The sequence below is a fragment of the Anticarsia gemmatalis genome, chromosome 10 (genome assembly GCF_050436995.1).
Source record: "Anticarsia gemmatalis isolate Benzon Research Colony breed Stoneville strain chromosome 10, ilAntGemm2 primary, whole genome shotgun sequence".
In the NCBI taxonomy this organism is placed as follows: Eukaryota; Metazoa; Arthropoda; class Insecta; order Lepidoptera; family Erebidae; genus Anticarsia; species Anticarsia gemmatalis.
In genome coordinates this window covers 9,933,872-9,955,782 of record NC_134754.1, presented here as the reverse complement: position 1 = coordinate 9,955,782, position 21,911 = coordinate 9,933,872, and the positions used below count along the sequence as shown (strand labels likewise).

General features: G+C 33.6%; 1 protein-coding gene across 1 annotated transcript in view; it reads right to left on the bottom strand.

Moving 5' to 3' along the window:
• LOC142976031 (uncharacterized) overlaps positions 1 to 21,911 on the bottom strand; it is a 77,257-nt gene that overhangs the window by 38,485 nt on the left and 16,861 nt on the right. Inside the window, exon 2 of the mRNA XM_076119228.1 lies at positions 2,658 to 2,685. The gene's annotated coding sequence lies outside the window, so the exon portion shown is untranslated. The remainder of the gene's footprint in view (positions 1 to 2,657; positions 2,686 to 21,911) is intronic.

Below are 21,911 nucleotides of genomic sequence, written 5' to 3'. Positions count from 1 at the left end.
AACATAGAATAAGATTCTTGTATTACTAACATGTCAGTGAGTCTTTGTTACTTTAAAATAAACGATTATTATTATTATTATATTATATAGTCTGATATAAAATCTTGCATAGAAAACTAATTTTCCATGGACGTAAATAGCATAGGTACATTATATTAGTTACATTAAATAACCAAGTCGGAGATTCTATCCCAATGTTTTGAACGTCAAATATGGTTAGTTTACTCGAAATACGCCGACCGACGTGTTTTAATTTACCCTTTTCAGCTGTTACAAATGGATGGCTAGTTTTTCTTACATTACGTTTCTAAAGTTTACTTATCGAATGAAAGGAAAATACAGCCTTCGAACCATGAGAATGTAAGTTACGATCACTTATATTGAAAGGTAATAGACCCTTTTCTAGTTCCTACAATGTGCTAAAATTTTACTGTGCCACGTTTTCAAGTTATGTTCTGTTCTATATTTGTTCTCTCTTTCTGTTGTATCAAATCAAAAGGAGAAGAGATTGAGGCATTTCTATTTCTTAATAAGGCATGTAACAAACTCTAGGCTAATATTACAGGTAAACATAAATTTTATTCTCCCAAACCTATTCAAAAACTCGTTATGTCATGTTCGTTATGTATGATAATACCGCTAGCTCAATATGAAAGGAATCAATCAATTGTCCTGAAAACTGAGGTGTCATGTCAATACCTCAGTTTTCAGTCCAAAATTCTGAGAGTTTAATCACTACGGATCTTGTAAGAGGTGGCAGGTAAAGTAAGTCATTTTTATAACTTTATAATCTCAAGAGAATCAAATCTATTAGTAGAGAAACGTAGAGAACGTAGTCAAGCTGAAGGTAAGATGTATTTATTAACTAATTTTCAATTAAATTTTAAACACAGAACATTTTCCATTTAGTTATATAAGCAAAGAGCTTTCTTGAAAACAGCGAGCCACTAAGAAAAATAATAAACTACAATTTCATAATTAAAATATTACATTACACAGAATAGATTATCGTAGAAATTCTCAAGAATATTCTGAAGAATAAGAGGAATACAATCTGTGTAATGGGAGACGTTGATAATAAAACTGAAACGAGGGACGCTTGATTATAATAAAAACGAATTGTACACTCTCATTATGGACACAATCATCTTTACAGAACAGTGTATAGAAGTAAAAAACCTATAGTTAGTACACTCATATACATACAGAGTTCTGAATTCTAAAGTCGGTTTAAGACATTTTCATATGTCAAATACCATTTAATCGGCAAGATGTATTTAACCCTGTAAATGTATATGGTTATGTACTTATCTTTAGAAGCGTAACTTACTACACATTTTAATTTGAAAGTAACTTTTTAACCTGTTATAATGTTATACCTGAATGGTCTTGGATGCTTAAATTACTTCGCAAAACTAAAACTAGCTAACAACGTTGTCAAAAGTTTCTATACTATTCCACCACGGTTCATTTAGTTCAAATTTTACCCAAAAGTAAAGAAATTCTTGGATTCACGGCTCCAATAAACTTTGGTCCATCAAAAAAACTAACAATCCACTTCAACTAGCAAAGGTTTGGACTTTTACGAACTTCATAAGTCCAGCAAAAAATATTGGGCCTAAGAATTTTTTGAGTTCATCCTATATTTTAGCACCAAACAAACAGAGCAAGAAATGATATAAAACTAGATTTTGCACACGGCTCGCTCGATTTTTTGCGGTGAAAAATGGCCTATTTTATTTTGCTGTAGTTTACTAAGACTGCCTCCGTGGCTCAGTGGTATAGGTCACCACGCCGATACCACTGCATCGGGAGGTCGTGGGTTCGATTCCCACACGGAGCAATTATTTGTGCGATCCACAAATAATTGTTTCGGGTCTGGTTGTGCTTTGTGTCCGTTGTTTGTATGTTTGTAAAAGTCCCCGCGACACAAGAGCAATTCTTAGTGCGGGAGTTGTCTTTTAAAAACCAACAACATTTCAACTGCGGCAGACATAGTAGTACTATTGTAATATTACAGCTATGTATGTATATTATAATTCGACGTATATTTTGCAACTCTCAAAATTAAATCGTCTGGACCGTAATCTAGTATTAATCCACTCAACTAAATACGAATACGATTGCTGGTCTCAATATAACATCTATAGTGATCTAATCTATTCTACTGTAAACTGACCAAATACAATCTAAACTTATAATATCGGTATTTTCATAACCAAACTTTAATTGCCTAAGTTAAACTAAAACACATCGCGTAACTTCTGACAACTGTATAGAATTTCCCTCCCTAACGATTAACAAATGAGAGCCTGTTAGAATACTCCGCTATCATTAAAAGTTTGAAATATTAGTTTTGAACCGTGAACCGTCTGCCCTCATTTGATCCTTATATTATAGTGGAAAGTGATGATATAAGGAACTTTAATAACTGCTTAGATACAAGGAAATATCGAAGATTTTTCAGTTTTGACAGAATACGTCAATATTGACGAATTTGACGAAATACGTCAAATTAAGAGTTAAAATACGAATATCGAGTACGTCTTCTCTTCTTTTTAAACAATGCAATACAAATGATGCCTAGGTAATAGCAAATCAGTATCTAGTAATTGACTCCTTAGTAAAAACGATAACGTTAAAAAAAAAGTACTTACAGATTTTGTTGATTATCCCCGTTTAAATCTGTAACAAGAAAAACATTTTTAGTTAACACCGCCATTATAAATAACATATTTCTACATAGTAACAATGGTACAAAAAATAGAGACTTTCGTTCAAAAATCATCTTATCAGTTTCACTACACTAGCCAGGTACTAGGCCTTCATGAACTCACAGAAAGCTAATTTTCCCACGATGTCTTCCGTCGCCGATAAATTTCAAACTATCCTACGCTATTAATATACGCTATAACATGATCCGACGGCATCGTAGCCCGGTTCCCTAGCATACTAATGCAAGAACAACCTGAATAACTATGTATTTATAACGCTTTTGTATATGGATATCATGCATAATAACACGACTGTTATACCCGAAGGTATAGACAGAAATAAAGAAAACAGGCGCCATTGATATTATTGGTCTCATGTACTACAGGGCGAACCTATTGTCTATTGAGAAAGATTCTAATACGAATTTTAAAAGACTCTTATGGTCTTTTCACCTTACCATGCCCGCAAAACGAACCCCTTTCTTATCTGCAGTCGTAAACACTACTGACAGTACCATCGAGACAGTTCATAGATGGTCATCAATAACTTGTTATATAAGACGTTAAATATAATGTAACAATAATTTTCATCACGCTTGAAGTACTCATGAAGTAATAACGTGAAAACCGTTTGAAAGATATATTTAAGTGTATTACTTCAATAACTTTAACTAAAGCAGAACTAATTACATACACAGCATATAAAACATAGCTTAATACCAAAAAACTTTTTTCTTATTGCATCAAACCAGTAATCCGAATCAAATTGTTATGAAAAATTAGAAAATAAATGATCCGATATACGGCCACATGCGATCAAAAAATAACTGTTATTAAATAGCTGTTTCGCGAGAGATAGAGATAAACATCACAGCTTAGAGCTTTGAAATAAACTCTGAGCTCGAATATGTCTTATCGTGTGTCGACTTGACAAATAAATTATGATTTATAATTGCAGAGAATTACATCACTGTGTGTGAATTATAGCCAATTGGTTATTATAGATGCATTAAATGTAGATCACGGGGAAGACCTGAAATCTATCATTTGTTTCAGTTGACATCTATTTGAAAGCCACAATGCTGTACACTGTTTTATCCCTTAGATTAGAGTAATTAAAATGTTACGCCAAAGCAACAATGTACTGAATAGTGACCATCTATTTGATGTCCTCTAGTTGTCATCAGAGATACGTGATACGCATACTGGAACGGCCAGTATGCGTATGTAGTCCTTTACAACATCTATTTTTAATCATCTGCGTCGGAAAACTGGTTCCAAAACAAATAAAAATAAGCGCGAAAAGCTAAAACTGTGCGTGGAATAAACCTCGTCTTACTACCCTCGACGTGCAACGAAGATAAGCGTTTATCACCGTTCAATCGCATGTTAACACGTTCTACAAGAGTCAAGTGGGCTTACACACCCAGCAATGTACAGAGCCTGCAGCGGGAATTCCACACGATAATGTATCGACTGAAATATGCGGTAACGAGGCATAACCGAAGCTGGTTTAATCGCATGCTCTTGTTGCAACCCTCATTGTTCCACGTTACGTAATTCAAGATCATTGTGCTGATATTACATTATAACTACGTATAATCACTCTATTTTATACGTATAGGTATTAAATGGTGTAATGTGGATTAAGCAAAGCGGTGGTGCAATTTTGTTGGATAATGTTTTACTTCATATGCGAACTTGGAGAGCTTGTTAGAAGAAGAATGTCCGTGACTTTCGAGCTTGATTATATAATTATGTATGATTAAGTTAAAGCGGCATTTAACAACTAACCATAAGGTATGATGAAGATTAAATTCATAAAAGTCTAATATAATAAAAAATAGAATAGCATTCTATAAATAATATAAATAAATCACGAGTATATAGTAGTATACACGAGAAAAACATTAAATATTTTCATAGAATCTGATTTTTCTGATTTGACCTATTAAAGGTCTGAATTACGTAATATCGTTCAGGTATTTCTACATACTTTCACATACTCCTTTCACGCTATCACAAATAGTAAACCTTATGAACAAGGAAAGAACATAAGCATAAACAGTGTTTTTAAGTTAAAAGTTAAGTCATTACCATATTTCCTTTTTCCGTGTCGTACTACAAAAGTTTCTAACTTAACACTTTTTATCAAGTTAAATTGCAAAGAATATTTTCATAAGATTAAAAAGTAAAATCTCTGAGGTACTTACAAACAATTAAAAAGTTATCTTGTGCAAATAACTTAACTCTTCTAATTTGATGTTCGTAACTTTGTTACGTAGTAAGTTTGTAAAACCTTTTTATAAAGGGTGATGTTTGTTACTAATTAACAGAGTATTGAACATTATTGGATTTTATAACAAACATTAACCGATTCTCAAGCAAGGTGGCTTTTAATTCAAGGAATTTTAATAACACAAATATCGAGCGTTTACGATTAGATATAATCATATTAGCCGGTTACTAAAATCAACTATGAAATGAAAATTCTACAATATATTCACGCGAGCCGATGATAAAAATCAACTACAAATCCCCGATCAAAATGAGTACTTTATTGTTATTTGGGAATATGAATTAGACCCTAGGATATAGATGTAAAAAAGCCGTAAGCTATTAACAGACATGGTTGAAGATAATAATTTATAGACATAACTGTATACTTATCTCGTCATATTAAATTGAAAACAGAATACTATAAAAATACTTACTTACTAGAGCAATGAAGATCAGAGCTAGTGATCACATTAAATAAGAAAACGTACACAGATGTCCTAGTCCCCTATCTCTTAAACAGATTATCTAAATTGTACAGTCTTTCAACGAACTCTCTAAAACTACATTTTTACGATACTAACAAGAACAGAAAATACTTGTGTTCTGACAATTATCGCGTTAAAACCTTCCCATATCTAGCGGTTTTCATACCCTTTAAATTAGTATCATTTAGCATGACAATTTTTGTTTCACCACAAAATTAACTATGGGATAGTCTACAGTTCAATCAAATGGTCAAACAGGCATCTTTTGTCATATTTGAAAGATCAAAACAAACAATCATCCCACCAAAAACAATGCAGTATTTTATAAAACTCGTGTCACGCAACTTTTTTGCTTCAAAAACCTTTATTATCATCAAACAACACAAATCCCCACAATCATTACCTCTTCAATTCTCACATCTATATGGATACCAGTACATTAGCATTACGTACATGTATAGTCGGACTCTATCAATTCTATCACTTGTCATGCGGAACGCCCGCCACTCCGGAGACCAACAAATTGGATCACGGAAACCGCAAACCAATTTTGGTTAGTTCTATCACGTAATACTCTCATTGATTCATACGATAAACACTAGTGCCTTCCTTGGATTGTTTAACAAGGTGCTATTTGGTAACCGTAGTATAATGCGCTTATATTAACGAGTTCAGTTTTACAAAAAACCCATCATAAGTTTAATGAACTGCATTTTTTGCATGTCTTTTTTAACAGTCAGAGATAGTTATTCCAAAGTTTTAAAATTCATAGGATAGGACTTTTGAGCCATTATAAAGACAGTTATAAAGACAATTCAGTGTCTATTTCATCAGCATTAGCGTGCCCTGAAATCAAGAACTGAATCAAACTTTATAACTAAAAATTTAATACAGTTCTTGATTAAGCAATCAATATAGCAATTATGATTGCTAAAAGTAAACAGAATGCTCCAGTTCTTGATTTTTGTCACAAGCTACCTCAAAAATGAAACACGTTAAAGTTGCCTAAAGTATTATGAATGCTAAAACAACCTGTAAAATACCTTTCCGCGACTAAACTACGAACTGATTTTAACTGAAATTGGCCCAAAGTTACATTGAAAGCGGTAGAGGAACATACGAAACTTTTCGTCAGCGTATTACGCTGTAAAAGCTGGAGGCGTAAGCTAGTTCGTCATATTTAGGAAAACTGAACCGTAACAGCTTTTGAAAGTATTTTACCACTTGTAAAGTACTTTGATAATGATAAGCCTAACTACGTATTTAGATGGGTTTTAGTTTTTATATTGTTCGTATGTATTAACTATATCTTTCAAACTGGTGCATATTTATTATGGGTATAATACGCGAATAAATAGAACACGCGAACACGCATTTTAATTTGAAACTTTACCTGGCAGGCTGTGACCACAGCCAGTGTAGCCCGCGCCGAAACGTCAGGCATTTTGAGGTAAAATGCGTATATGTTGAGCTTTTAATACCAAAAACAAGCAGAGAATTATAATACCAGTGAAAGATCTGACAACGCCTAAAGTTGAGGATTAAAAGCCAACATAAAATATTACGCGCGTCGTACTAATACGTAATTAGGCATTACTGAAAACAGCGCGCATATTAAAAGCCTCATTACCGCGATTTAGATTTACCGAAACGGCGAAAATTCTCGAATTTATCAACAAGCGAAACAAAAAGACAACTCTTTACTCTTTAACTTTTGTTCCGTATCCGTTACTGTTTATCTTTATACAATTTACGAACTGTAAACAAACTGAGAGGAAAACAAAATCTTGGAAAGTTCTGGAATCTTTTGGCGAAGAGACCCGCAACCTCTAGGGTGTTGTTTGGAGTGAAACTGTGAATTATAAACGATATTGCAGTGCGCTGCGTTTGCATGAACCACAGGCATGTCGGGAACAGAAATACTCAACCTTAGTCTTAGAAAATGTTATTTTATTTATTATACAACTGAGAAAAGGAATACGTAATTGTGCTTTTCATTTTTCTTTTTAACTTGAAACAACATGAGTAATTGCATTGCTATGCTAGTTGTTATCTGTTTTTATTAAAAATAAATAAATTAATTAAGTTGATGTGTTTTAATAACATACATTATATATATTTCCTATTAATCTTCTTAAATTTACTGCAGCAAAAACTGAACCACATTTTTTAAATCAAAATAAATAACCATAGCTCGAACAAAACTAGCACATTTGAAACCGTGATCTTCCATTTACAATTCCACGGCCCGCCGATAGGGTATTATCACTTCACAGTTCAAATCAAACGATATTGCCAGTCTGCGGAACGCCGAGGAAATCTATAAAGATCCAGATTGTGCCGCGATCCTCTACCAAAGGGCCAGATTACATTCATTGGGGTCTATCATCGGCGGGCATTCACATATCGCTCCTTCAATGCAAAAGGGCCACAACTCAAAAAAAAATGAAAATCGTTTTATTGCAAAAATGACACCTGAACCGCCTATATTTTATAGTAAAAAAAAAACCCCCATCATTTTTGCTTATATTATGGCTGTACTGACTTACTGCCCTTTTTGCATTTGCTCACTTTGACAGGTAATGTCAGTGCAAAACAGCCACTTTATGAGTTACGCCCGAAAATTTTACGCAAACGCACGTCGGTTGCGTGAAAAAGTGCCACAATCAAAAATACGTCTGTGTTGGGTGCAAAATTTCAAGTTAATGTGATCTGGGGGCACGGAAGTGCCCCCGCAAGTCGAGCAAAAAAAAAGCGGCACGGCCGTAACATCCTTTTCTCGAAGCAATTCGGGCTATTTTTGACACCCCTATAATTTCGTTGTGGATAAAACAAGAAGCCTAGATTTTCAGCAACTAATCAGTCATTGTTTAAACACGGTATATTTAAAATTTCAGTCAATTTGAACCAGTAGTTTAAGAATGACAACTTGTTAAAATTTTGAATTTTGTCACTCACTGATTCACTGATTCACTGACTCACTGACTCACTGACTCACCGATCATCAAAAGTCTAAGGTACTTCTAGCAGACTTAGAAGCTTAAAATTTAGAATACAAATAGGGTTTTGTGTCTTAATCATGGGAAAAATTTAATATTTTCTAATTTCGGTCCAGTTTTCTAAATTCACTAACTGCAACAATAACTTTGTAATCCTATATAAATGTATTAGATTACAAGGTTACATTTGCAGTTAATGAATTATTATTACTGTAGAAAATAAAATAAATAGGTGTAAATAGGTACCTACTATATGAGGCATAACGGGAGGGGTTAAAGGGTGGGTAAGGGTGTTTAGCCCATGAAACTGAACAACATTCCCAAAAGAAAATATGTTGAATTATGAAAAAAAAAACGTCTTTCCATACAAATTGGACTTATGTTCGCTCTACAAGAAGAAGTGAGATGCCATCAAAAACATTCTGTAAAAACCTCAAGTCTCGCCGTAAAAAGTTGTGAGATCTATATAATACCAAGTCGATTAATCTATTTAGTCTCTACTTAAAGGACTTTCTGTCTTAAGTTATTACGTATGTTATTATCATGCCAATTTTAAAAAAATACCTTTAAAACAAATAGATCGACTTGGTCATCGCAAGAAAATACAAATTCGCCATTATTAACATTTCAGGAGCATTAACTTCTTGTCGTGCTGTGTAGTGTGATACATACTAATAATCAAATCATGCGATGGCCAGGTCGGTCTATTTGTTTGAAAGGTATTTTTTTTAAATTGGCATTATAATAACATACGTAATAACTTAAGACAGAAAGTCCTTTAAGTAGAGACTAAATAGATTAATCGACTTGGTATTATATAGATCTCACAACTTTTTACGGCGAGACTTGAGGTTTTTACAGAATGTTTTTGATGGCATTATATTTTACTATACAAAACTGCCATATTTTGGAAAACGTCCTTTTTTCATTCTAATTAGAGTATTTTTTACCATATTTTGTAATACAAAAGTGCCATATTTCTGAAAACGACCGTTTTGCATTCAAACACTAGTATTTGTTATTATATTTTGTAATATAACAGTAGCATATTTTGAAATACGTCCCTTTTGCATTAAATGATTGTGGAATAAATAATTATTTTTAGCGTGCTACAATGGGAAGGCCATAAATATGGCCCTTTGGCATGATAATAATTTTAGTTTACGTTAAAATTTTCGAAATAAAATTTAACATTTTGATGCAGGGAAAGGCAAGTGGGGACCCTTCCCTTTCAAATCGCTTTTTTAGCGGCAAGATCCGACTAGTCCTTTTCAAATGCGTCTAGGTCATCCCGCCATCTCCGTTTAGGTCTCCCGCGTCTGCGATGACCATCCTCTGGCATCCAGTTGGTAGATATGCCCACCTTTCCGGATGCATGCGGATAATGTGGCCGGCCCAGTTCCATTTCAACCTGGCGGTCTTCTTCCCTAAATCGGCTATGCGAGTTTGGGAGCGCAGTATAGAATTTTGGACGTGATCTGTTCTTCTTACATCTGATATACTACGCTCCATTTCTCTCTGGCAAACCTTCGGTTTCTACTTTTGGTTTTCCGTAAGGGACCATGTTTGGGCACCGTAGGTTAGGACGGGTAGTATAAACATTTCGACGAGCTTCCGCTTTAGTGACAGTCGAAGGTTACCTTTCATTAGCTTTTTCATGGACCAGGAGCTCTTCAAGGCACTTGTGGCACGTTTGTCCAACTCTTTGTCCCATCAGTTGTTAAAAGAGGTTATCTGGCTCAAGTAAGCGTACTCGTCGACATAGTGTATGACGTGCTCGCCTACCTCGACCCTACGTTTTGTGTTGTTGGTCATAACCTGGGTTTTTGTACGGTTCTTACTTAGTCCAGTCTGAAGGCTTGCCGTACTCAGATCTTTGAGCATTGATTCGAGTTCCAATGCAAAGGAAGAGAAGTGGACAATGTCGTCTGCAAAACGAAGGTTTGTTAACTGTTTGCCACTAACAACAATGCCTTTTGATTGCCGCCAGGCTCCTGAAAACTTTTTCGAGGGTGCTGGTAAGTAATTTGGGAGATAGCTGGTCTTCCTGTTTCAAGCTTCTTTGGATTTAGAGAGATTGTTGCATATTGCTTTGATGAGTTTGATGTATGTAGCTTCGATTCTACGTAGTATCTTTAAGAAGGTCTTGGTTATGGAGTGATGATTCTATGGCGGAATGACTGATGCTGCCAAAAGCTTTGGAATAATCCACGAATGCTAAATATAAAGGTTTATTAAACTCATAAAACTTTTCTATTATCTTATTTCTTTAATACTCCTGCTGCACTCAGTCTACCCGTCACGTTACCCATTGATTGATGATGATGATTGATGTTTAATTTTACTGAATAATGAAAGTTACGCACAAAGTTGATCTCTATTATATTACTTACTTAATAATAAGTAAAGATTTTTTAATTTAGATTGTTTAATACAATGTTTTCCGGGTGTCTATTCACTTATGGTTTTATTTACTAATAAGATTTAACTTTTTGATACGGTTTTTTACCAAAAAATGTACAATAAACCATTTTTATTTGCAAAACTGTGTTTAATTTTTGACATATTTTTCATGATATTGGTTCAAATTTTGAATGCAAAACGGACTTATATGCTTTTTATTCTTAATAGGTAACCGCTATTACAAAGTTTATATTGTATAGATAGATAGAGCTAAAAAATACGCATCTAATGATATATTAACATCTTATATTTAATTAATAAATATATAAAATATTATACAAAAACAGTTTCAAAAATTTGTTTTGGCTGTCCTGTAAAATTTATAGTTTTTGATTTGTGTCCCTTTTGTATTCAAGGAGCGATATATTCCTCCTATCATTTTCTCAATGGATCCCCTGCAAACCGTTTACACCGTTACATTCTGATACATAGTGTACCAGTCTCCGCTTTAGAGGTCTCGATAACACTGTTTTATGGACGAGAAAATCTCGAATGATCTTTATTTTACGAGAAAATGTTGGCATTTATTTCGAATCTCACTCTAAAATGCTCCTGAGATACGGAACAGTAAAAAATGTAATCGTGAGATTTTATTGCTGTGTTATGACGTAATAACTTTGTAGGTGGATATTGTGATCTGAATCTGATAAAGTTCGGCACGACTAGTCAATCAATTCATCCTCCGCAATCGCATTGTAACGTAACAGATACAATTATCCTAGACGTTACAAGGAGAAGTATCTATTACGAAACTATTGTAAAGACATCTTTGAATTCGGACCAGCGAATGGTGCAACGAAAGGAACCATTCACACATGGTTGCTTCATAATTGAATGTATAACGTTTGTAATTAATATTGCAATTGATACAAGAACAATGATACAAGTATGATGACATAAATCTCAAATTAAATGTCATAATGAATGAATATAAAATAATTGATAGACAGATTTTTAATTAAAACGAAAAGATATTGCAATCAAAAGGTGATAAATTGAAATATACACTCGATAGATGAACTTTTTCAAGCGCTCTTTACAGCGAGAGCTCTGAGGCTCTCAACATAACGATTGAACGAAAAAACTTTTAACTATTTGAGAGATTATTCAATAAAGTATTTTTATGATTCTGAAGGACTCTTTACACAGAACCAGCGTAGCTTATAACTTACCAAAGGTAAAACCCAAAAGGGTATTAAAAGGTGTAATCAACATTCACATTTCGCCGGAATCAGTACCTGATAGGAATCTGGTATCCAGAGGCTATCACGATTTATTTGGCTGAGATCCAATTCCCAACAAACAGAGAAAACAACAAAAAACTCAATTATACTTTTTCCCATCCTGGGAATGGATGGGAGGTCCTAGACATCAGCCATTAGCAGACTGAACACTCGGCTCAATATAAATGATGTGAGACTTGTTTTTGCACGTGGTTTTGCTGCGGATTCCAAGATTCCTTGGCGAACTTTGCGTTAGTGCGAATAAAATTAGCAGTTTCGGGCTTACAGTTTAATTTATCAGTTGGTATAAGATATCTAAATATCTTGTCGTCGATGCGCTTTGCAAACCCGATATGCGCATTTAACAACTTTTCAGGATGACTTTCAAAAGTCATCTTAATAATCACTAAATGCGGTGTTAGATTAAGCAATTGAATTCGTATTGCTCTACTTCTATTCGGTATTAAATAATTAAGTCCAACTTCATTCACATTATTATTCATGTACATTCAGAAGGATAAAAGCTTAGCACACACGTATTAATAAGATATGAATCAATGTTGATCTTGAATGTACCTGCTCAAATTAGTAGCGCCATTATGAGCTTCTGATTCAATAGTGATGAATAATGACATCTTCATGTAGAGAGTTTAACATTTCGCGATTATTAATACTAAATGAACGAAATAATTAATCTGTAAACCACTCAAGAACTAACTTATCAGTTCATTTTACACTACATTTACACATTTTTTTTAAGTGTGTTAAGGTTTAGTAGTAATAAGACATGCTGGTTTTATTCAAATATAAATAGAATATTTGATTGATATCAGCTAAATTGTACTGCATAAAGTTTAAATGTTTATCGCATTTAAATTAACTTGTGTTACATTATATGTACAAGGTGCAATAGTTTAAAACCACTCCGAATGTTCTAGATGGATACTTATTTCATCTTATTGCAAGTTTGCACTTTTACAGAAAGCATTTGATATAAAACTTTATAAGTCCAACAGCTGTAGTTGCCAGTACATTTATCGTCTATCACGGAAACTGATTCAAAAGATATAAAAGGAATTTCATCGTTAAGAACTAGATGCTAGATAAATGATAACAGTGATTTGACGTTTCTCTGGAAGGATACATCAGATACTATATTTGTATCTAAGTATATATTAGAAAACATCGTTCATATAAATTTAAATCCAAGTCTTAAGAAACAAAAAACTTTTATAATAATATCATACACACACTACAAACACAAAACATCAAACAGTTTGACATTTAGGAAATGTCATTATTAATGCTCAATCCTTCACTATACTTAACAAAAAGTTTATTACAATTATATTCATAACATACCTTTACAAGCTTTAAGAATAAGGTAATTGATATTCACATCAGTTATAACGAATATTTTGTACACAGCAGTTTCTAAGAAGCATGTTGTAGTCAAAGCGCCAATATTTATACAGTACCCGACTCCTAACATTACTTTAAGAGCATTTACCTCAGTATGCAGTTTACATAGTCGACACTGACGCTTTTATACAGTTAGCTTTACTACGGGTATGAACGTTAACTATAGTGGTGGTAGTTGAATTTTTTTTAAGGAATAGTAGTTTACAATGTTTTATGTTTTGTTATGCATCGTTTTTATCTCAAACATGAATCGTCACTGTGACTATACTTTGATTAAATTAAACAGTTGCACTAAGACAAAATAAAGAACCGAATAGAAGATAAAATTGAGAGTTAATTTTAAATGATTAAATATTATTTATTAGGAAATTATTCAGTTATGAGAAAGATCTGTACCCTAGGCGACACATAATATTATTTAACAGTTTTTGAAAATTTGAAATTCATCCGAATTTGCCATAATAGAATTAAAAGTTTGTTGTTGCGTTCATCTGTTACCACTACCACCTAATAATTTATCATAGTTTTCTTTAACTACTCTAAATATAGTAGCGTCTTTCTAAACAACATTAGTTACGAGCGTCGGTACTAAGAACCTGAAAATATTCGTAGTAAACTGCACAAACTCATGGTAGAGGTAAAACTACTTTAGAATTTTCAAGAATACGCAAACGTTTTACGAGTCGGTTTGAGCCAAACGCTTTGAGTTTAATTATAGCTAACAGGTTTCATTTGTTTAGCCTTTAACTCTTTAATAAGTTTTTAAGGCCCATTTTGTCTTTATTTTACTGATGTTTGTCTCAAGTTTTTCACAAATGGTGCCGTAAAATTGTAACTTTTAGTATAATTTTAAAATAAAGTTACTGTTTTACTTTAGTACTAAGCAACTAAAAGTATGTATTTCCTGAAACGACAACGTTAGACGACTGAGAAAATATTTAAGGTTGGTGCTGCTTGAATATATTACATTTTAAGTACATTAATTTTTTGTGAAACATTTCCCCGTATTATAGGTTTCTATGGTATACCATTCACCATTCATTTGTATCAAATTACATCAAAATCTATTCAGTCGTTTTGGCGTGATTAACTAACAACCATCAAACTCAAAATTCATACTTTCGCATTCGTAATGTTAAAAGCAAAATCGTGTGCTAAAACTAAAAGCTCTCTAAGAGAAATATACTGCACATTTCAAACTTATCTGAAACCATAGATCAGCAAATATCTAGCGAAGAATTATATAACATCATTACACGCGATCATTGCAACTCATTGTAACAATCGTTTATTACATGACATAATCCTTTATCTTAGACCGCATACTGCACGTATCATTAGTAGCACATAATAGATTACATGGTTTAGAATTTCGACACTCTGCTACAGTACTGAATAACATTGTTATTTAGGTTTCGAGGGGAGAATGTTTCTATGAAAATCTGATCAGCGCCTCTGGCGGACGTCGCGTCGTAGGTACTATTCTTGCAGTATATTTTAAACGTCAAACTCTCGTTACGCGATAGTACCAACTGCAGAAAAACGCGCTTCTGTACGTAGTAGAAATAATTGTCGGAAAACCATTCGATAGGCAAATGTATAGAAACAACTGAAAGAATTCCACCTGACAAAATTAATGAAAACATTCAGAAATCCAAGCTTGAACTCTTTTTTTCGTAACGTGTATGTTGCAAAAAAGCTCTGTTATGTGAACGTGTGTTCAATTCTCTGCTCTGATCAATATATAGGATCATGTTTTTACAAAAACCAATTGTATGTGTAAAATCCAGTAACATGGAAAAACATTATTTTCACGTCTTAATGTGACTGTAATTAGACCATTCAAATAGTCAATGAGAAAAGTAGAGCAATAATTTCAAAACAAAGTTCTCTTACTAAACCTAGTCTATTCACTTCTAACATCCTTAACCAAAAAAGCTCAACAGTACAAAGTCTTGCCAACACGTAGTACTACGTAGTAGTACATTCAAAGCTTCGTACACCGCACTCGCAACGATATGAAACACAAAACAATTAGACAAGCTTGAATAACTAACAATTAACTTTATATAAATACTGTTATTGTCGAAGTAAATATTGTATTGTGGGAGGTAGGTAATAAGACATTAATTAGTGATGTTTGTGTGGTATGATTTCCTGTTCTTCCTTGTATATTCTGTGTAACAAAGATATAGTAAACAAGGTGAACATAGTCTTCTACGGATATATTCGCAGCATCGGTTTAGTAGTCTACTAGATTGTGTTCTACAGAAAATTTTGTTTACTTCAACATTATTACACGGTGTTGCGTATATTCCTTTGAACACTCAATTGATTGAGTGACAACAAAACACTTGCTAGCTATTTATACCGAAACCGAAACAATGAAGTCTAATTGAGAACTGAAAAAGTCGTTCTAATTAAGCATTTTTATTATTCAGTGAAACAGAAAACATAGGGACATTAACATTACTCTGAGACACAAAAAGCTTCTAAACAATATAAATAATAGTTCCTAAAGATACAACATTCCAAACGATCTTTACCGTCCATATATATTATTATACTGACAGACGCGTGTCGTGTTGCGGACATAAAATAATATGCAAGTTGTTCCTACTATGCATACATACTACATATACTTATAATATAGCTTGTATGTAGCTGCAAGTCCCAAGGCATTTGAAACATAATCTAGAAAGTGTATGGAACATTATATCCGATGATATTCGAGGTCAAATTAAACGTCCCACTTTCTGCTTATCTTTCAAGGGACACTTACTATGCAAATAACATTATCGCGATGAAATTTTTCTTAGAGTAAGGTACAGTTTGCTCGTAAATGATGTGACTATATTTGCAAATTTTATGTAAAATAAAGTTTTATGAACAGAAAATATTAAAGGTAAAAAAAACATATTAGTGACAAAAAATTGTTAGTTTTTAGTATTTTACGATTGCTCAAAACCTAGAAAAAATAAGGAAAACTTTGTAATTGTTTCTTCTTATCTTCAAAATCTTTTAATTAAGACGCCAAGATAATGTATCACACAAGTATTGATTCTATTATTTTGTGATATGCTTAACACCTTACTATAAAACTAATCTAACCCAATTAAATTTCATAACCTATTTAGAACAAAGCAGAATTCTAAAACTCGACCGAGTTGTGAGCCCTAAGTTCCGACCGCCACCTCGCTAATGAGTCCTCATATTAAACGGTTTGAACATACGCCCCGACTTACTGCTTTTAATTGACTTCCTGCCTCACAGACTTGCCAAGAATATTTTATATTTGACAGCAATTAGTAAGATCGCAAGATAGTTTTTATACTGAATAGATAGCGACCGGAAATAAAAAATATAGTAAGAAAATAAAGTGCGCTGTCGATTTCTCGACAGACACTTCCTGAGCTATAGCTTCTTAGAATTGATAAAATGATCAAATCAAATGTCGATTTCAAAAGATAAACTTCTTGATAAGAAAAAGTATTTGCTTATTTATATTGTAATGCTTTTCTTTATGAAGAATTTTCTCTTTCTGTTTGCCTTAACGCGTGGTGCAATGAAATTGTGGTCAGCAAGTCATAATTAAATTCGTTTTGGACATTGACTATAATATGGGGTTCGAGCCTAGTCAAGATGTCTTCCGAGATCCGCAAGAAAATATAGCTGGTTGTAACTAATATTTCAAAACCAAGCAATAACTGTTCCTATTCATACAACTAATAATAACTGCTATTATTTCAGTAGAACATTATCAGATAGTACAGTACAGCAGTTATCAGCTTAGTAAGTCACGAAGGCGGCCAAAAGCTTTCGCTAGACAACACTGAGGAAATCTTAGGGTGCGTCCACATCTGGCGAACGTGCCGCGAATGTGCAGCTCACAAGCCGTTTGCGAGCTGCCGGCGAGCTGCGCGCGTGCAGTCACGGCAATAGTTTGGTGCGCCTCTTTAGCGCAACTCATACAAGGCTCGTATAAAGGCGTGCGCGCGGCGCGCGATCTGCGCGTACTCAATCCTCGCGCTTACAGTTCCATTTACTGGCTCAGTACTTTCGAAGATGTCGGACGACACAAGTGCTTTTAATATAATTGCTGCATCATTAGCTATTATATTACTGATAAAAAGGAAAAAAAAGAGACAACGGCGTTAGGGGTGCGGGGATTGAGACGCGGGTGGAAGGAAGACGCGAGCCGCTAGCGCGCCGCCCGCGCGCTGATCGCGTACGGCGCTTAGGTTGCGCGTGAACTGCGCGCGGGCGGCGCAGGAGCGGCGCTCGAACAAAATTGTACGCGCGCAGCTCGCAAACGGCTCGCGAGCTGCACATTCGCGGCACATTCGCCAGATGTGGACGCACCCTTACGTGCTTACACGAAAACTGCATTTTGGCATATCCGATTTGTACAAACCTTTCACTGCTGCATCGATAATATCGCACAGGTTGATAGAAGCAAGATGTTTATGTTGCAATTTTGTACCTAGGTGAAATAAATTTAGTTTTCGGCTGTTTTTTTGTATTCAAAATCACATATTATTATGTTATAGATTAAGTTATGGATTTACGTAGTTATTATGATTGGTGTATGATGATGAAAGATTGATTAGCTTTGGCTTGCTTTTGCTTTAACTTTTTTGCAATGTTTTAATTTAAATCGGAAATGTGTGTGAATGACTACCACATTAATAACACAACAAAACTAATTATTATCAGTTACATATTTGCGTGCGTATACGAATTTTGAGCCCTGACTTAGTTAAACGTTAAAATTATTATTGTAAAATCCTTCGTAAAAAGTCTTTCACCTAAATATAATTATGTATCTATACTAATATTATAAAGCTAAAGAGTTTGTTTGTTTGTTTAAACGCGCTAATCTCGGGAACTACTGGTCCGATTTGAAAAATTCACTTTTGGATAGTCCATTTATCGAGGAAGGCTATAAGCTATATATTGTCACGCTACGACCAATAAGAGCAGAGTAACAATAAAAAATGTTACAAAAACGGGGAAAATTTTGACCCATTCTCTTTTATGTGACGCAAGCGAAGTTGCGCGGGTCAGCTAGTGTATAATAAAATCCTGAATTACCCTTCACTGAACAACATCTTTAGCCGTTTATTTTATTCAAACCTTTCCTTATTTAGCAGCAAAGACTTAATCTCTTATTGCATAAAGCTGTGTGTTTGAATAACAATCCGTGCTTTTGTTTTCACAAAAACACCGCGTGCAATTAACAGAGCTTTTTGCTTTCGGACTGTTTGTGGTACACTAACTACTATAAAACTCTACACGGAACTTGAAATTTTATTTGTTTTGTGAAAAAGTTTGTTATTTATAGAGATAAAAATAAATTCTACCAACGGGAGTAAATTGGTAGTTATATCGTAATTGAAATAAGCAAAATGACATACGTTATGTATTTCTTATATAATCTATTTTATTAAATATTAGCGGAGTTATATATTTTCTTGTTCGTTTACCTCAATAGTTTCTTACAGCAAACTATTGAGGACTTCAATCACAAAATCCAAAATGGATAATATAATATGTAGTACCTATAATATGTTTCCTAAGTTTCAATGTACCAGACTTACTTCACACTTCATACATAACCTATAGAGTACTACAGCAACTACAGCAAAATACAGAACGCGAAGGCATTTTCGCTGAAGGAAATGAAGGGTGAAAAAGAAACAGGGCAGGTGCAAGACGAAGCGTTAACTGAATCAACGGGTGACGGCGTCGGCTAGAACCGGTAATGACTATTCGGAAGTCGATTGCAAACAGAAATGTGGTAAATGTTCTGTATTTTCTTTAACGAAATAGTGCTTTGGTTCATTGTTTTAGTGTTAAAAATATTATTGTTATAGTAATAGATGAGGTAGAGACCAGTAGGGTCTATGACAATAGGCCTAATATATCAAATCCGGAGGAAGTTGACTGAATAGGCGGATAGGTAAAAATAACTTCACTTAAAAATAGTAATTAAACAACGTGTTATAATAAATACTATAAATAACAGGATTTAGAGCAAACAAGTCTTGACTTTTTCTTGATGTTTGGGCTCAGTTTTATATTTTGTGATTGACATATTTTTTACTCCGAATGACTAGAGAAGTAATTATATCCTTCATTAAATTCTATAATATAGATATATGTAAGAAAACTGCTCTCCATTTACCTGACCCTACACATTGACACAAAAATCAAATTTTTATTCATTCATAAATACAAACACTTCAGAATAAAAACAAAATGTACAGTCAACATGAAAAAGCTCGCGACAACTGAATCATTTTGAAGATGTAGATGTTCAACGAACTGCGACACACTAATGACATCTACTGTCTGAATACAGAAACTTTTTTGTAACTTTTACATGTTCATTATATTCATAAAAGCGAGTGCAAGTTGCATGCTTCAAATAACTGTACAAACTTATTTAAGTTCCGACAAAATACAATGGAATATCTACTTTTTCTACATAGATTACTACTCTCATGAAAATAAACTAACTCTTTTCAGAGGCTTTTCAAAATATGACGACCACAGATTAAGTAGATCTGTGGGTCCATTTTTGAGTCAGATGGAACTCAACCAACTCGAGAATTAGTTTTACTTTGCCAGTAATTTTAATGAAACCACCTTTATATTAGCAAATCATCAGTTACGAAGCTTTACAATCGTACAAATAAACACTTACCTTCTTATTCATAAACACACTATATATATCCTATTACAGTTAAAAAAAACTACTATAATCTGTTTTCTTTTCTTCATTTGAAGAAGAACTTCTGCTAAGGAGTGAAAGAATCGAAACTTCAAACACGTCCATCGCGCAAAACATTAGCAGTGTAGTTACTACGGACGTCCATTTATCAAAAATTCAATATATTTTTTACAAGCTTCTATTACGCTTAAATATAAATTCTAGAAGATTTAGCGCATAATTCTAAACTTGACAAATGAATTTCAAGTCAGTGGTTGCACGAACGTTGGCTACGAATAGTAATCAAAGCACATTCAATTTTACACTACACTTAACACGGTGCAGTTAACACCATAAAAGCGTTTCTAGTTGAAATACTGAATAGTTGTAATTCTAGGTTAAGTTTGTTTTAGGTTGTAATTGCGTATTGTTCATAACAATTATATGGCTGTAATTTTGAGCTTGTTATTATACAATCTGAAATGTATACCGCTGTTTTTTTGTATTTAAAATCATAATTACTACCCATAAATTTGATATTGATAGTGATGATAAGGACTGATTATGGGAAACACAGAAAATTTGACACATGGGTTTCTTAATTAAATTGTTATTATCTTATTACAGTAATTATGTCCTTCTTCTTCCAAGTATGGAAGGTGTTATTTTAAATAATAAATTTATAAATAATTGCATAAGTTATCTCTTCTCCATCATCTCCTTTAAGAAAGCAAATTGTAAAAGCATTTTGCAACTATATTCATATAAGATTACTCTGTAAAAATATGAACTACTATCATCAATAAAGTTATAAATCGAAGCAATATCTTTATCCTCTCGACCGTTATCCTACATCAATATATTAGGGAATGATTTGATTTAGTTTTATTTGGTACAGTCAGACATGTTGGTACAAACAAGTCAATCTATCGAAGCGTTATTCGCGTTGGCGAACAACAATCAACACACTTATGATTGGTTTTCGAATCACTTTCGTACGTTTTGTTTTTGGTTTTAGATTTAACGAAACTAGTTAACAAGTCATTGATTTTGTTTTTGTATGATTAATTCTAAAATGAAGTTTTGAAAACAGATATCAAAATTTATAGACTTCCTTTGTTTACAGTGTAGTAAATTGCACGAATTTCACAATGACATGAATATCACACTAAACTAAAAAGGAGCGATAACATTTTCTTTTGCATACACAGAATAGAATGAAAGCTTGTCAATCCGAATCACAGTTTTTGATTCTCATATCAATATATCAACTCGGATTTTTCAATAAAAAGGCCGCATCGAAGTTGATTTTAACTAAAAATGTAATTAATGGGTAAAAGGTATTTCGATGTCAAAAAGAAAATCTAAAAGTAACATAGAAAAAACACTGTCACAAAATTTCACCAAACAAACGATGTGCCGATGCAATTCGATTCGATGCGACTGCGTGTCTCTAAGGGCCACAGTCCATTCAAAACATTGGTAGGCATTCCATTAAATATTCGATTCGACTTTCGACTCAATCCATCACGCATAGCGAATGCCAGCTTTGCAGGTCGTCACCAATCCCGGCCCCGTCACACCACAATGTAATCTATAGTCCATACATA